This window comes from Schistocerca serialis, chromosome 4, assembly GCF_023864345.2.
Source record: "Schistocerca serialis cubense isolate TAMUIC-IGC-003099 chromosome 4, iqSchSeri2.2, whole genome shotgun sequence".
Taxonomy (NCBI): Eukaryota; Metazoa; Arthropoda; class Insecta; order Orthoptera; family Acrididae; genus Schistocerca; species Schistocerca serialis.
The window spans coordinates 36,460,879-36,473,761 of NC_064641.1; the positions used below are offsets into that span (position 1 = coordinate 36,460,879).

The 12,883-nt window shown below is 51.4% G+C and overlaps 9 non-coding genes across 9 annotated transcripts; all 9 read left to right on the forward strand.

Moving 5' to 3' along the window:
- Positions 1 to 767: 767 nt before the first annotated feature.
- LOC126475994 (5S ribosomal RNA) lies at positions 768 to 886 on the forward strand. Its single transcript, XR_007586784.1, has one exon. It is a non-coding gene; the product is annotated as a 5S ribosomal RNA (ribosomal RNA).
- Positions 887 to 2,144: 1,258 nt separating this feature from the next.
- LOC126476005 (5S ribosomal RNA) lies at positions 2,145 to 2,263 on the forward strand. Its single transcript, XR_007586785.1, has one exon. It is a non-coding gene; the product is annotated as a 5S ribosomal RNA (ribosomal RNA).
- A 1,259-nt stretch (positions 2,264 to 3,522) lies between these two features.
- LOC126476017 (5S ribosomal RNA) lies at positions 3,523 to 3,641 on the forward strand. Its single transcript, XR_007586786.1, has one exon. It is a non-coding gene; the product is annotated as a 5S ribosomal RNA (ribosomal RNA).
- Positions 3,642 to 4,899: 1,258 nt separating this feature from the next.
- Positions 4,900 to 5,018, forward strand: LOC126476028 (5S ribosomal RNA). The gene has a single exon (XR_007586787.1). It is a non-coding gene; the product is annotated as a 5S ribosomal RNA (ribosomal RNA).
- Positions 5,019 to 6,278: 1,260 nt separating this feature from the next.
- On the forward strand, positions 6,279 to 6,397 carry LOC126476039 (5S ribosomal RNA). The gene has a single exon (XR_007586788.1). It is a non-coding gene; the product is annotated as a 5S ribosomal RNA (ribosomal RNA).
- Positions 6,398 to 7,657: 1,260 nt separating this feature from the next.
- Positions 7,658 to 7,776, forward strand: LOC126476051 (5S ribosomal RNA). The gene has a single exon (XR_007586790.1). It is a non-coding gene; the product is annotated as a 5S ribosomal RNA (ribosomal RNA).
- Positions 7,777 to 9,036: 1,260 nt separating this feature from the next.
- LOC126476064 (5S ribosomal RNA) lies at positions 9,037 to 9,155 on the forward strand. Its single transcript, XR_007586792.1, has one exon. It is a non-coding gene; the product is annotated as a 5S ribosomal RNA (ribosomal RNA).
- A 1,260-nt stretch (positions 9,156 to 10,415) lies between these two features.
- LOC126476075 (5S ribosomal RNA) lies at positions 10,416 to 10,534 on the forward strand. The gene has a single exon (XR_007586793.1). It is a non-coding gene; the product is annotated as a 5S ribosomal RNA (ribosomal RNA).
- A 1,260-nt stretch (positions 10,535 to 11,794) lies between these two features.
- On the forward strand, positions 11,795 to 11,913 carry LOC126476086 (5S ribosomal RNA). Its single transcript, XR_007586794.1, has one exon. It is a non-coding gene; the product is annotated as a 5S ribosomal RNA (ribosomal RNA).
- Positions 11,914 to 12,883: the final 970 nt, after the last annotated feature.

The following is a 12,883-nucleotide window of genomic DNA, read 5'->3' on the forward strand; positions in this document are numbered from 1 at the left end:
CTCCGTTTGAAGAAGAGTGTGCCAAGGAAGATTAGCAAAGTGTGTCTGCAAATAACGAAACAGTATGAAACGACAGAAATGTTGTGAAATACGTCAGGGCATATTGTTTTGTAGCAGTGCACATCTGCAAATTTGTAAACAAAAATTTCTCTTTCGCCTCTAGAGGAGATGGATGCTTTGTTGAACCTCCTGTGTCCTCTGTCCGTGTTTTCGCACCTTTCCAGCGCAGCGCAGCGCTGCTCTACTCTAGTAGCTCCGAACGGCCGCACACGGCGTCTCGGACACGCCGGTTCGGCCCGCGCCCATCTCGCAGATGTTTCTCGTGCTTGTGCGGTCATATGGAGCGCGACCCGAGCGGCAGCGAGCGGCAGTCGAGCAAAGTCGGGACAAGTCGGGACGGAAGGGGAGGGGACACGACAGGCGAGGATGCAACGCGCAAATTACGCAAATATCTGGAAGCGCGGCGCGTGTCAGCCAGGTGAGAAAGCTTCCGCCGGTCCAGCAGGACACTGCCACACCCCGCGCAGTCACCCCCGACGCCCGGCCCTGCGCCGGATAACAAGAACAAGGTGCGTCTCCCGCGAGTGTCGGAGGCGGCACGCACCAAACGAATGACAGGCGGTGCAACGAGCAGCTGTGTTGTGCGTGTCACCCACGTGGCGGTGGAAGGACGTGCTTTGCGTCAAATGTGCCACGGAAAACGGCGATTGCGTGTGTTGGGAGAAGGGGCGAAGGCTTCCTCCGCCGTGCGGCCACATTATAAGGACGCCAACGGCCATACCATGTTGAATACACCGGTTCTCGTCCGATCACCGAAGTTAAGCAACATCGGGCCCGGTTAGTACTTGGATGGGTGACCGCCTGGGAACACCGGGTGCTGTTGGCTCTATGTCATTTTTTAATTTTTGGGTCGCTACACCTGCCAGCCCTCTTTTTCATACTAACTTTCAGGTGTGACAAAGATGCTTCCACAAGCATTTTAAAGTACTGTACTAAACGTAAGACACGAAATTGCAGTAATGAACTCAGTTTGAGCAAGAATGCGCGGAGGAAGAGTGCTAGGAAGTCGTTGGAAATAACGAAACACTACGAATCGACAGATGTGTCCTTGAAATGCGTCAGAGCCAACTGTTTTGTAGCAGTGCTAAATTCGAAAAACTAACTAAATAGATAAATTAAAAAAAAAAAAAAAAAAACAGCCGTTCTCGTCCGATCACCGAAGATAAGCAACAACGTTAGTATTCGGATCGGCGACCGCCTGGGAACTCTGGCTGTCTTCATTTTTTGCTCTTTTGTCGCTACCCCTGCCAGCTTTCTCGTGTGACAAAGATGCTTCCATACTGATTTTAAACTATCGTAAGATGCGATATTAAGGAACTCCGTTTGAAGAAGAGTGTGCCAAGGAAGATTAGCAAAGTGTGTCTGCAAATAACGAAACAGTATGAAACGACAGAAATGTTGTGAAATACGTCAGGGCATATTGTTTTGTAGCAGTGCACATCTGCAAATTTGTAAACAAAAATTTCTCTTTCGCCTCTAGAGGAGATGGATGCTTTGTTGAACCTCCTGTGTCCTCTGTCCGTGTTTTCGCACCTTTCCAGCGCAGCGCAGCGCTGCTCTACTCTAGTAGCTCCGAACGGCCGCACACGGCGTCTCGGACACGCCGGTTCGGCCCGCGCCCATCTCGCAGATGTTTCTCGTGCTTGTGCGGTCATATGGAGCGCGACCCGAGCGGCAGCGAGCGGCAGTCGAGCAAAGTCGGGACAAGTCGGGACGGAAGGGGAGGGGACACGACAGGCGAGGATGCAACGCGCAAATTACGCAAATATCTGGAAGCGCGGCGCGTGTCAGCCAGGTGAGAAAGCTTCCGCCGGTCCAGCAGGACACTGCCACACCCCGCGCAGTCACCCCCGACGCCCGGCCCTGCGCCGGATAACAAGAACAAGGTGCGTCTCCCGCGAGTGTCGGAGGCGGCACGCACCAAACGAATGACAGGCGGTGCAACGAGCAGCTGTGTTGTGCGTGTCACCCACGTGGCGGTGGAAGGACGTGCTTTGCGTCAAATGTGCCACGGAAAACGGCGATTGCGTGTGTTGGGAGAAGGGGCGAAGGCTTCCTCCGCCGTGCGGCCACATTATAAGGACGCCAACGGCCATACCATGTTGAATACACCGGTTCTCGTCCGATCACCGAAGTTAAGCAACATCGGGCCCGGTTAGTACTTGGATGGGTGACCGCCTGGGAACACCGGGTGCTGTTGGCTCTATGTCATTTTTTAATTTTTGGGTCGCTACACCTGCCAGCCCTCTTTTTCATACTAACTTTCAGGTGTGACAAAGATGCTTCCACAAGCATTTTAAAGTACTGTACTAAACGTAAGACACGAAATTGCAGTAATGAACTCAGTTTGAGCAAGAATGCGCGGAGGAAGAGTGCTAGGAAGTCGTTGGAAATAACGAAACACTACGAATCGACAGATGTGTCCTTGAAATGCGTCAGAGCCAACTGTTTTGTAGCAGTGCTAAATTCGAAAAACTAACTAAATAGATAAATTAAAAAAAAAAAAAAAAAAAACAGCCGTTCTCGTCCGATCACCGAAGATAAGCAACAACGTTAGTATTCGGATCGGCGACCGCCTGGGAACTCTGGCTGTCTTCATTTTTTGCTCTTTTGTCGCTACCCCTGCCAGCTTTCTCGTGTGACAAAGATGCTTCCATACTGATTTTAAACTATCGTAAGATGCGATATTAAGGAACTCCGTTTGAAGAAGAGTGTGCCAAGGAAGATTAGCAAAGTGTGTCTGCAAATAACGAAACAGTATGAAACGACAGAAATGTTGTGAAATACGTCAGGGCATATTGTTTTGTAGCAGTGCACATCTGCAAATTTGTAAACAAAAATTTCTCTTTCGCCTCTAGAGGAGATGGATGCTTTGTTGAACCTCCTGTGTCCTCTGTCCGTGTTTTCGCACCTTTCCAGCGCAGCGCAGCGCTGCTCTACTCTAGTAGCTCCGAACGGCCGCACACGGCGTCTCGGACACGCCGGTTCGGCCCGCGCCCATCTCGCAGATGTTTCTCGTGCTTGTGCGGTCATATGGAGCGCGACCCGAGCGGCAGCGAGCGGCAGTCGAGCAAAGTCGGGACAAGTCGGGACGGAAGGGGAGGGGACACGACAGGCGAGGATGCAACGCGCAAATTACGCAAATATCTGGAAGCGCGGCGCGTGTCAGCCAGGTGAGAAAGCTTCCGCCGGTCCAGCAGGACACTGCCACACCCCGCGCAGTCACCCCCGACGCCCGGCCCTGCGCCGGATAACAAGAACAAGGTGCGTCTCCCGCGAGTGTCGGAGGCGGCACGCACCAAACGAATGACAGGCGGTGCAACGAGCAGCTGTGTTGTGCGTGTCACCCACGTGGCGGTGGAAGGACGTGCTTTGCGTCAAATGTGCCACGGAAAACGGCGATTGCGTGTGTTGGGAGAAGGGGCGAAGGCTTCCTCCGCCGTGCGGCCACATTATAAGGACGCCAACGGCCATACCATGTTGAATACACCGGTTCTCGTCCGATCACCGAAGTTAAGCAACATCGGGCCCGGTTAGTACTTGGATGGGTGACCGCCTGGGAACACCGGGTGCTGTTGGCTCTATGTCATTTTTTAATTTTTGGGTCGCTACACCTGCCAGCCCTCTTTTTCATACTAACTTTCAGGTGTGACAAAGATGCTTCCACAAGCATTTTAAAGTACTGTACTAAACGTAAGACACGAAATTGCAGTAATGAACTCAGTTTGAGCAAGAATGCGCGGAGGAAGAGTGCTAGGAAGTCGTTGGAAATAACGAAACACTACGAATCGACAGATGTGTCCTTGAAATGCGTCAGAGCCAACTGTTTTGTAGCAGTGCTAAATTCGAAAAACTAACTAAATAGATAAATTAAAAAAAAAAAAAAAAAAACAGCCGTTCTCGTCCGATCACCGAAGATAAGCAACAACGTTAGTATTCGGATCGGCGACCGCCTGGGAACTCTGGCTGTCTTCATTTTTTGCTCTTTTGTCGCTACCCCTGCCAGCTTTCTCGTGTGACAAAGATGCTTCCATACTGATTTTAAACTATCGTAAGATGCGATATTAAGGAACTCCGTTTGAAGAAGAGTGTGCCAAGGAAGATTAGCAAAGTGTGTCTGCAAATAACGAAACAGTATGAAACGACAGAAATGTTGTGAAATACGTCAGGGCATATTGTTTTGTAGCAGTGCACATCTGCAAATTTGTAAACAAAAATTTCTCTTTCGCCTCTAGAGGAGATGGATGCTTTGTTGAACCTCCTGTGTCCTCTGTCCGTGTTTTCGCACCTTTCCAGCGCAGCGCAGCGCTGCTCTACTCTAGTAGCTCCGAACGGCCGCACACGGCGTCTCGGACACGCCGGTTCGGCCCGCGCCCATCTCGCAGATGTTTCTCGTGCTTGTGCGGTCATATGGAGCGCGACCCGAGCGGCAGCGAGCGGCAGTCGAGCAAAGTCGGGACAAGTCGGGACGGAAGGGGAGGGGACACGACAGGCGAGGATGCAACGCGCAAATTACGCAAATATCTGGAAGCGCGGCGCGTGTCAGCCAGGTGAGAAAGCTTCCGCCGGTCCAGCAGGACACTGCCACACCCCGCGCAGTCACCCCCGACGCCCGGCCCTGCGCCGGATAACAAGAACAAGGTGCGTCTCCCGCGAGTGTCGGAGGCGGCACGCACCAAACGAATGACAGGCGGTGCAACGAGCAGCTGTGTTGTGCGTGTCACCCACGTGGCGGTGGAAGGACGTGCTTTGCGTCAAATGTGCCACGGAAAACGGCGATTGCGTGTGTTGGGAGAAGGGGCGAAGGCTTCCTCCGCCGTGCGGCCACATTATAAGGACGCCAACGGCCATACCATGTTGAATACACCGGTTCTCGTCCGATCACCGAAGTTAAGCAACATCGGGCCCGGTTAGTACTTGGATGGGTGACCGCCTGGGAACACCGGGTGCTGTTGGCTCTATGTCATTTTTTAATTTTTGGGTCGCTACACCTGCCAGCCCTCTTTTTCATACTAACTTTCAGGTGTGACAAAGATGCTTCCACAAGCATTTTAAAGTACTGTACTAAACGTAAGACACGAAATTGCAGTAATGAACTCAGTTTGAGCAAGAATGCGCGGAGGAAGAGTGCTAGGAAGTCGTTGGAAATAACGAAACACTACGAATCGACAGATGTGTCCTTGAAATGCGTCAGAGCCAACTGTTTTGTAGCAGTGCTAAATTCGAAAAACTAACTAAATAGATAAATTAAAAAAAAAAAAAAAAAAAAACAGCCGTTCTCGTCCGATCACCGAAGATAAGCAACAACGTTAGTATTCGGATCGGCGACCGCCTGGGAACTCTGGCTGTCTTCATTTTTTGCTCTTTTGTCGCTACCCCTGCCAGCTTTCTCGTGTGACAAAGATGCTTCCATACTGATTTTAAACTATCGTAAGATGCGATATTAAGGAACTCCGTTTGAAGAAGAGTGTGCCAAGGAAGATTAGCAAAGTGTGTCTGCAAATAACGAAACAGTATGAAACGACAGAAATGTTGTGAAATACGTCAGGGCATATTGTTTTGTAGCAGTGCACATCTGCAAATTTGTAAACAAAAATTTCTCTTTCGCCTCTAGAGGAGATGGATGCTTTGTTGAACCTCCTGTGTCCTCTGTCCGTGTTTTCGCACCTTTCCAGCGCAGCGCAGCGCTGCTCTACTCTAGTAGCTCCGAACGGCCGCACACGGCGTCTCGGACACGCCGGTTCGGCCCGCGCCCATCTCGCAGATGTTTCTCGTGCTTGTGCGGTCATATGGAGCGCGACCCGAGCGGCAGCGAGCGGCAGTCGAGCAAAGTCGGGACAAGTCGGGACGGAAGGGGAGGGGACACGACAGGCGAGGATGCAACGCGCAAATTACGCAAATATCTGGAAGCGCGGCGCGTGTCAGCCAGGTGAGAAAGCTTCCGCCGGTCCAGCAGGACACTGCCACACCCCGCGCAGTCACCCCCGACGCCCGGCCCTGCGCCGGATAACAAGAACAAGGTGCGTCTCCCGCGAGTGTCGGAGGCGGCACGCACCAAACGAATGACAGGCGGTGCAACGAGCAGCTGTGTTGTGCGTGTCACCCACGTGGCGGTGGAAGGACGTGCTTTGCGTCAAATGTGCCACGGAAAACGGCGATTGCGTGTGTTGGGAGAAGGGGCGAAGGCTTCCTCCGCCGTGCGGCCACATTATAAGGACGCCAACGGCCATACCATGTTGAATACACCGGTTCTCGTCCGATCACCGAAGTTAAGCAACATCGGGCCCGGTTAGTACTTGGATGGGTGACCGCCTGGGAACACCGGGTGCTGTTGGCTCTATGTCATTTTTTAATTTTTGGGTCGCTACACCTGCCAGCCCTCTTTTTCATACTAACTTTCAGGTGTGACAAAGATGCTTCCACAAGCATTTTAAAGTACTGTACTAAACGTAAGACACGAAATTGCAGTAATGAACTCAGTTTGAGCAAGAATGCGCGGAGGAAGAGTGCTAGGAAGTCGTTGGAAATAACGAAACACTACGAATCGACAGATGTGTCCTTGAAATGCGTCAGAGCCAACTGTTTTGTAGCAGTGCTAAATTCGAAAAACTAACTAAATAGATAAATTAAAAAAAAAAAAAAAAAAAAACAGCCGTTCTCGTCCGATCACCGAAGATAAGCAACAACGTTAGTATTCGGATCGGCGACCGCCTGGGAACTCTGGCTGTCTTCATTTTTTGCTCTTTTGTCGCTACCCCTGCCAGCTTTCTCGTGTGACAAAGATGCTTCCATACTGATTTTAAACTATCGTAAGATGCGATATTAAGGAACTCCGTTTGAAGAAGAGTGTGCCAAGGAAGATTAGCAAAGTGTGTCTGCAAATAACGAAACAGTATGAAACGACAGAAATGTTGTGAAATACGTCAGGGCATATTGTTTTGTAGCAGTGCACATCTGCAAATTTGTAAACAAAAATTTCTCTTTCGCCTCTAGAGGAGATGGATGCTTTGTTGAACCTCCTGTGTCCTCTGTCCGTGTTTTCGCACCTTTCCAGCGCAGCGCAGCGCTGCTCTACTCTAGTAGCTCCGAACGGCCGCACACGGCGTCTCGGACACGCCGGTTCGGCCCGCGCCCATCTCGCAGATGTTTCTCGTGCTTGTGCGGTCATATGGAGCGCGACCCGAGCGGCAGCGAGCGGCAGTCGAGCAAAGTCGGGACAAGTCGGGACGGAAGGGGAGGGGACACGACAGGCGAGGATGCAACGCGCAAATTACGCAAATATCTGGAAGCGCGGCGCGTGTCAGCCAGGTGAGAAAGCTTCCGCCGGTCCAGCAGGACACTGCCACACCCCGCGCAGTCACCCCCGACGCCCGGCCCTGCGCCGGATAACAAGAACAAGGTGCGTCTCCCGCGAGTGTCGGAGGCGGCACGCACCAAACGAATGACAGGCGGTGCAACGAGCAGCTGTGTTGTGCGTGTCACCCACGTGGCGGTGGAAGGACGTGCTTTGCGTCAAATGTGCCACGGAAAACGGCGATTGCGTGTGTTGGGAGAAGGGGCGAAGGCTTCCTCCGCCGTGCGGCCACATTATAAGGACGCCAACGGCCATACCATGTTGAATACACCGGTTCTCGTCCGATCACCGAAGTTAAGCAACATCGGGCCCGGTTAGTACTTGGATGGGTGACCGCCTGGGAACACCGGGTGCTGTTGGCTCTATGTCATTTTTTAATTTTTGGGTCGCTACACCTGCCAGCCCTCTTTTTCATACTAACTTTCAGGTGTGACAAAGATGCTTCCACAAGCATTTTAAAGTACTGTACTAAACGTAAGACACGAAATTGCAGTAATGAACTCAGTTTGAGCAAGAATGCGCGGAGGAAGAGTGCTAGGAAGTCGTTGGAAATAACGAAACACTACGAATCGACAGATGTGTCCTTGAAATGCGTCAGAGCCAACTGTTTTGTAGCAGTGCTAAATTCGAAAAACTAACTAAATAGATAAATTAAAAAAAAAAAAAAAAAAAAACAGCCGTTCTCGTCCGATCACCGAAGATAAGCAACAACGTTAGTATTCGGATCGGCGACCGCCTGGGAACTCTGGCTGTCTTCATTTTTTGCTCTTTTGTCGCTACCCCTGCCAGCTTTCTCGTGTGACAAAGATGCTTCCATACTGATTTTAAACTATCGTAAGATGCGATATTAAGGAACTCCGTTTGAAGAAGAGTGTGCCAAGGAAGATTAGCAAAGTGTGTCTGCAAATAACGAAACAGTATGAAACGACAGAAATGTTGTGAAATACGTCAGGGCATATTGTTTTGTAGCAGTGCACATCTGCAAATTTGTAAACAAAAATTTCTCTTTCGCCTCTAGAGGAGATGGATGCTTTGTTGAACCTCCTGTGTCCTCTGTCCGTGTTTTCGCACCTTTCCAGCGCAGCGCAGCGCTGCTCTACTCTAGTAGCTCCGAACGGCCGCACACGGCGTCTCGGACACGCCGGTTCGGCCCGCGCCCATCTCGCAGATGTTTCTCGTGCTTGTGCGGTCATATGGAGCGCGACCCGAGCGGCAGCGAGCGGCAGTCGAGCAAAGTCGGGACAAGTCGGGACGGAAGGGGAGGGGACACGACAGGCGAGGATGCAACGCGCAAATTACGCAAATATCTGGAAGCGCGGCGCGTGTCAGCCAGGTGAGAAAGCTTCCGCCGGTCCAGCAGGACACTGCCACACCCCGCGCAGTCACCCCCGACGCCCGGCCCTGCGCCGGATAACAAGAACAAGGTGCGTCTCCCGCGAGTGTCGGAGGCGGCACGCACCAAACGAATGACAGGCGGTGCAACGAGCAGCTGTGTTGTGCGTGTCACCCACGTGGCGGTGGAAGGACGTGCTTTGCGTCAAATGTGCCACGGAAAACGGCGATTGCGTGTGTTGGGAGAAGGGGCGAAGGCTTCCTCCGCCGTGCGGCCACATTATAAGGACGCCAACGGCCATACCATGTTGAATACACCGGTTCTCGTCCGATCACCGAAGTTAAGCAACATCGGGCCCGGTTAGTACTTGGATGGGTGACCGCCTGGGAACACCGGGTGCTGTTGGCTCTATGTCATTTTTTAATTTTTGGGTCGCTACACCTGCCAGCCCTCTTTTTCATACTAACTTTCAGGTGTGACAAAGATGCTTCCACAAGCATTTTAAAGTACTGTACTAAACGTAAGACACGAAATTGCAGTAATGAACTCAGTTTGAGCAAGAATGCGCGGAGGAAGAGTGCTAGGAAGTCGTTGGAAATAACGAAACACTACGAATCGACAGATGTGTCCTTGAAATGCGTCAGAGCCAACTGTTTTGTAGCAGTGCTAAATTCGAAAAACTAACTAAATAGATAAATTAAAAAAAAAAAAAAAAAAAAACAGCCGTTCTCGTCCGATCACCGAAGATAAGCAACAACGTTAGTATTCGGATCGGCGACCGCCTGGGAACTCTGGCTGTCTTCATTTTTTGCTCTTTTGTCGCTACCCCTGCCAGCTTTCTCGTGTGACAAAGATGCTTCCATACTGATTTTAAACTATCGTAAGATGCGATATTAAGGAACTCCGTTTGAAGAAGAGTGTGCCAAGGAAGATTAGCAAAGTGTGTCTGCAAATAACGAAACAGTATGAAACGACAGAAATGTTGTGAAATACGTCAGGGCATATTGTTTTGTAGCAGTGCACATCTGCAAATTTGTAAACAAAAATTTCTCTTTCGCCTCTAGAGGAGATGGATGCTTTGTTGAACCTCCTGTGTCCTCTGTCCGTGTTTTCGCACCTTTCCAGCGCAGCGCAGCGCTGCTCTACTCTAGTAGCTCCGAACGGCCGCACACGGCGTCTCGGACACGCCGGTTCGGCCCGCGCCCATCTCGCAGATGTTTCTCGTGCTTGTGCGGTCATATGGAGCGCGACCCGAGCGGCAGCGAGCGGCAGTCGAGCAAAGTCGGGACAAGTCGGGACGGAAGGGGAGGGGACACGACAGGCGAGGATGCAACGCGCAAATTACGCAAATATCTGGAAGCGCGGCGCGTGTCAGCCAGGTGAGAAAGCTTCCGCCGGTCCAGCAGGACACTGCCACACCCCGCGCAGTCACCCCCGACGCCCGGCCCTGCGCCGGATAACAAGAACAAGGTGCGTCTCCCGCGAGTGTCGGAGGCGGCACGCACCAAACGAATGACAGGCGGTGCAACGAGCAGCTGTGTTGTGCGTGTCACCCACGTGGCGGTGGAAGGACGTGCTTTGCGTCAAATGTGCCACGGAAAACGGCGATTGCGTGTGTTGGGAGAAGGGGCGAAGGCTTCCTCCGCCGTGCGGCCACATTATAAGGACGCCAACGGCCATACCATGTTGAATACACCGGTTCTCGTCCGATCACCGAAGTTAAGCAACATCGGGCCCGGTTAGTACTTGGATGGGTGACCGCCTGGGAACACCGGGTGCTGTTGGCTCTATGTCATTTTTTAATTTTTGGGTCGCTACACCTGCCAGCCCTCTTTTTCATACTAACTTTCAGGTGTGACAAAGATGCTTCCACAAGCATTTTAAAGTACTGTACTAAACGTAAGACACGAAATTGCAGTAATGAACTCAGTTTGAGCAAGAATGCGCGGAGGAAGAGTGCTAGGAAGTCGTTGGAAATAACGAAACACTACGAATCGACAGATGTGTCCTTGAAATGCGTCAGAGCCAACTGTTTTGTAGCAGTGCTAAATTCGAAAAACTAACTAAATAGATAAATTAAAAAAAAAAAAAAAAAAAAACAGCCGTTCTCGTCCGATCACCGAAGATAAGCAACAACGTTAGTATTCGGATCGGCGACCGCCTGGGAACTCTGGCTGTCTTCATTTTTTGCTCTTTTGTCGCTACCCCTGCCAGCTTTCTCGTGTGACAAAGATGCTTCCATACTGATTTTAAACTATCGTAAGATGCGATATTAAGGAACTCCGTTTGAAGAAGAGTGTGCCAAGGAAGATTAGCAAAGTGTGTCTGCAAATAACGAAACAGTATGAAACGACAGAAATGTTGTGAAATACGTCAGGGCATATTGTTTTGTAGCAGTGCACATCTGCAAATTTGTAAACAAAAATTTCTCTTTCGCCTCTAGAGGAGATGGATGCTTTGTTGAACCTCCTGTGTCCTCTGTCCGTGTTTTCGCACCTTTCCAGCGCAGCGCAGCGCTGCTCTACTCTAGTAGCTCCGAACGGCCGCACACGGCGTCTCGGACACGCCGGTTCGGCCCGCGCCCATCTCGCAGATGTTTCTCGTGCTTGTGCGGTCATATGGAGCGCGACCCGAGCGGCAGCGAGCGGCAGTCGAGCAAAGTCGGGACAAGTCGGGACGGAAGGGGAGGGGACACGACAGGCGAGGATGCAACGCGCAAATTACGCAAATATCTGGAAGCGCGGCGCGTGTCAGCCAGGTGAGAAAGCTTCCGCCGGTCCAGCAGGACACTGCCACACCCCGCGCAGTCACCCCCGACGCCCGGCCCTGCGCCGGATAACAAGAACAAGGTGCGTCTCCCGCGAGTGTCGGAGGCGGCACGCACCAAACGAATGACAGGCGGTGCAACGAGCAGCTGTGTTGTGCGTGTCACCCACGTGGCGGTGGAAGGACGTGCTTTGCGTCAAATGTGCCACGGAAAACGGCGATTGCGTGTGTTGGGAGAAGGGGCGAAGGCTTCCTCCGCCGTGCGGCCACATTATAAGGACGCCAACGGCCATACCATGTTGAATACACCGGTTCTCGTCCGATCACCGAAGTTAAGCAACATCGGGCCCGGTTAGTACTTGGATGGGTGACCGCCTGGGAACACCGGGTGCTGTTGGCTCTATGTCATTTTTTAATTTTTGGGTCGCTACACCTGCCAGCCCTCTTTTTCATACTAACTTTCAGGTGTGACAAAGATGCTTCCACAAGCATTTTAAAGTACTGTACTAAACGTAAGACACGAAATTGCAGTAATGAACTCAGTTTGAGCAAGAATGCGCGGAGGAAGAGTGCTAGGAAGTCGTTGGAAATAACGAAACACTACGAATCGACAGATGTGTCCTTGAAATGCGTCAGAGCCAACTGTTTTGTAGCAGTGCTAAATTCGAAAAACTAACTAAATAGATAAATTAAAAAAAAAAAAAAAAAAAAACAGCCGTTCTCGTCCGATCACCGAAGATAAGCAACAACGTTAGTATTCGGATCGGCGACCGCCTGGGAACTCTGGCTGTCTTCATTTTTTGCTCTTTTGTCGCTACCCCTGCCAGCTTTCTCGTGTGACAAAGATGCTTCCATACTGATTTTAAACTATCGTAAGATGCGATATTAAGGAACTCCGTTTGAAGAAGAGTGTGCCAAGGAAGATTAGCAAAGTGTGTCTGCAAATAACGAAACAGTATGAAACGACAGAAATGTTGTGAAATACGTCAGGGCATATTGTTTTGTAGCAGTGCACATCTGCAAATTTGTAAACAAAAATTTCTCTTTCGCCTCTAGAGGAGATGGATGCTTTGTTGAACCTCCTGTGTCCTCTGTCCGTGTTTTCGCACCTTTCCAGCGCAGCGCAGCGCTGCTCTACTCTAGTAGCTCCGAACGGCCGCACACGGCGTCTCGGACACGCCGGTTCGGCCCGCGCCCATCTCGCAGATGTTTCTCGTGCTTGTGCGGTCATATGGAGCGCGACCCGAGCGGCAGCGAGCGGCAGTCGAGCAAAGTCGGGACAAGTCGGGACGGAAGGGGAGGGGACACGACAGGCGAGGATGCAACGCGCAAATTACGCAAATATCTGGAAGCGCGGCGCGTGTCAGCCA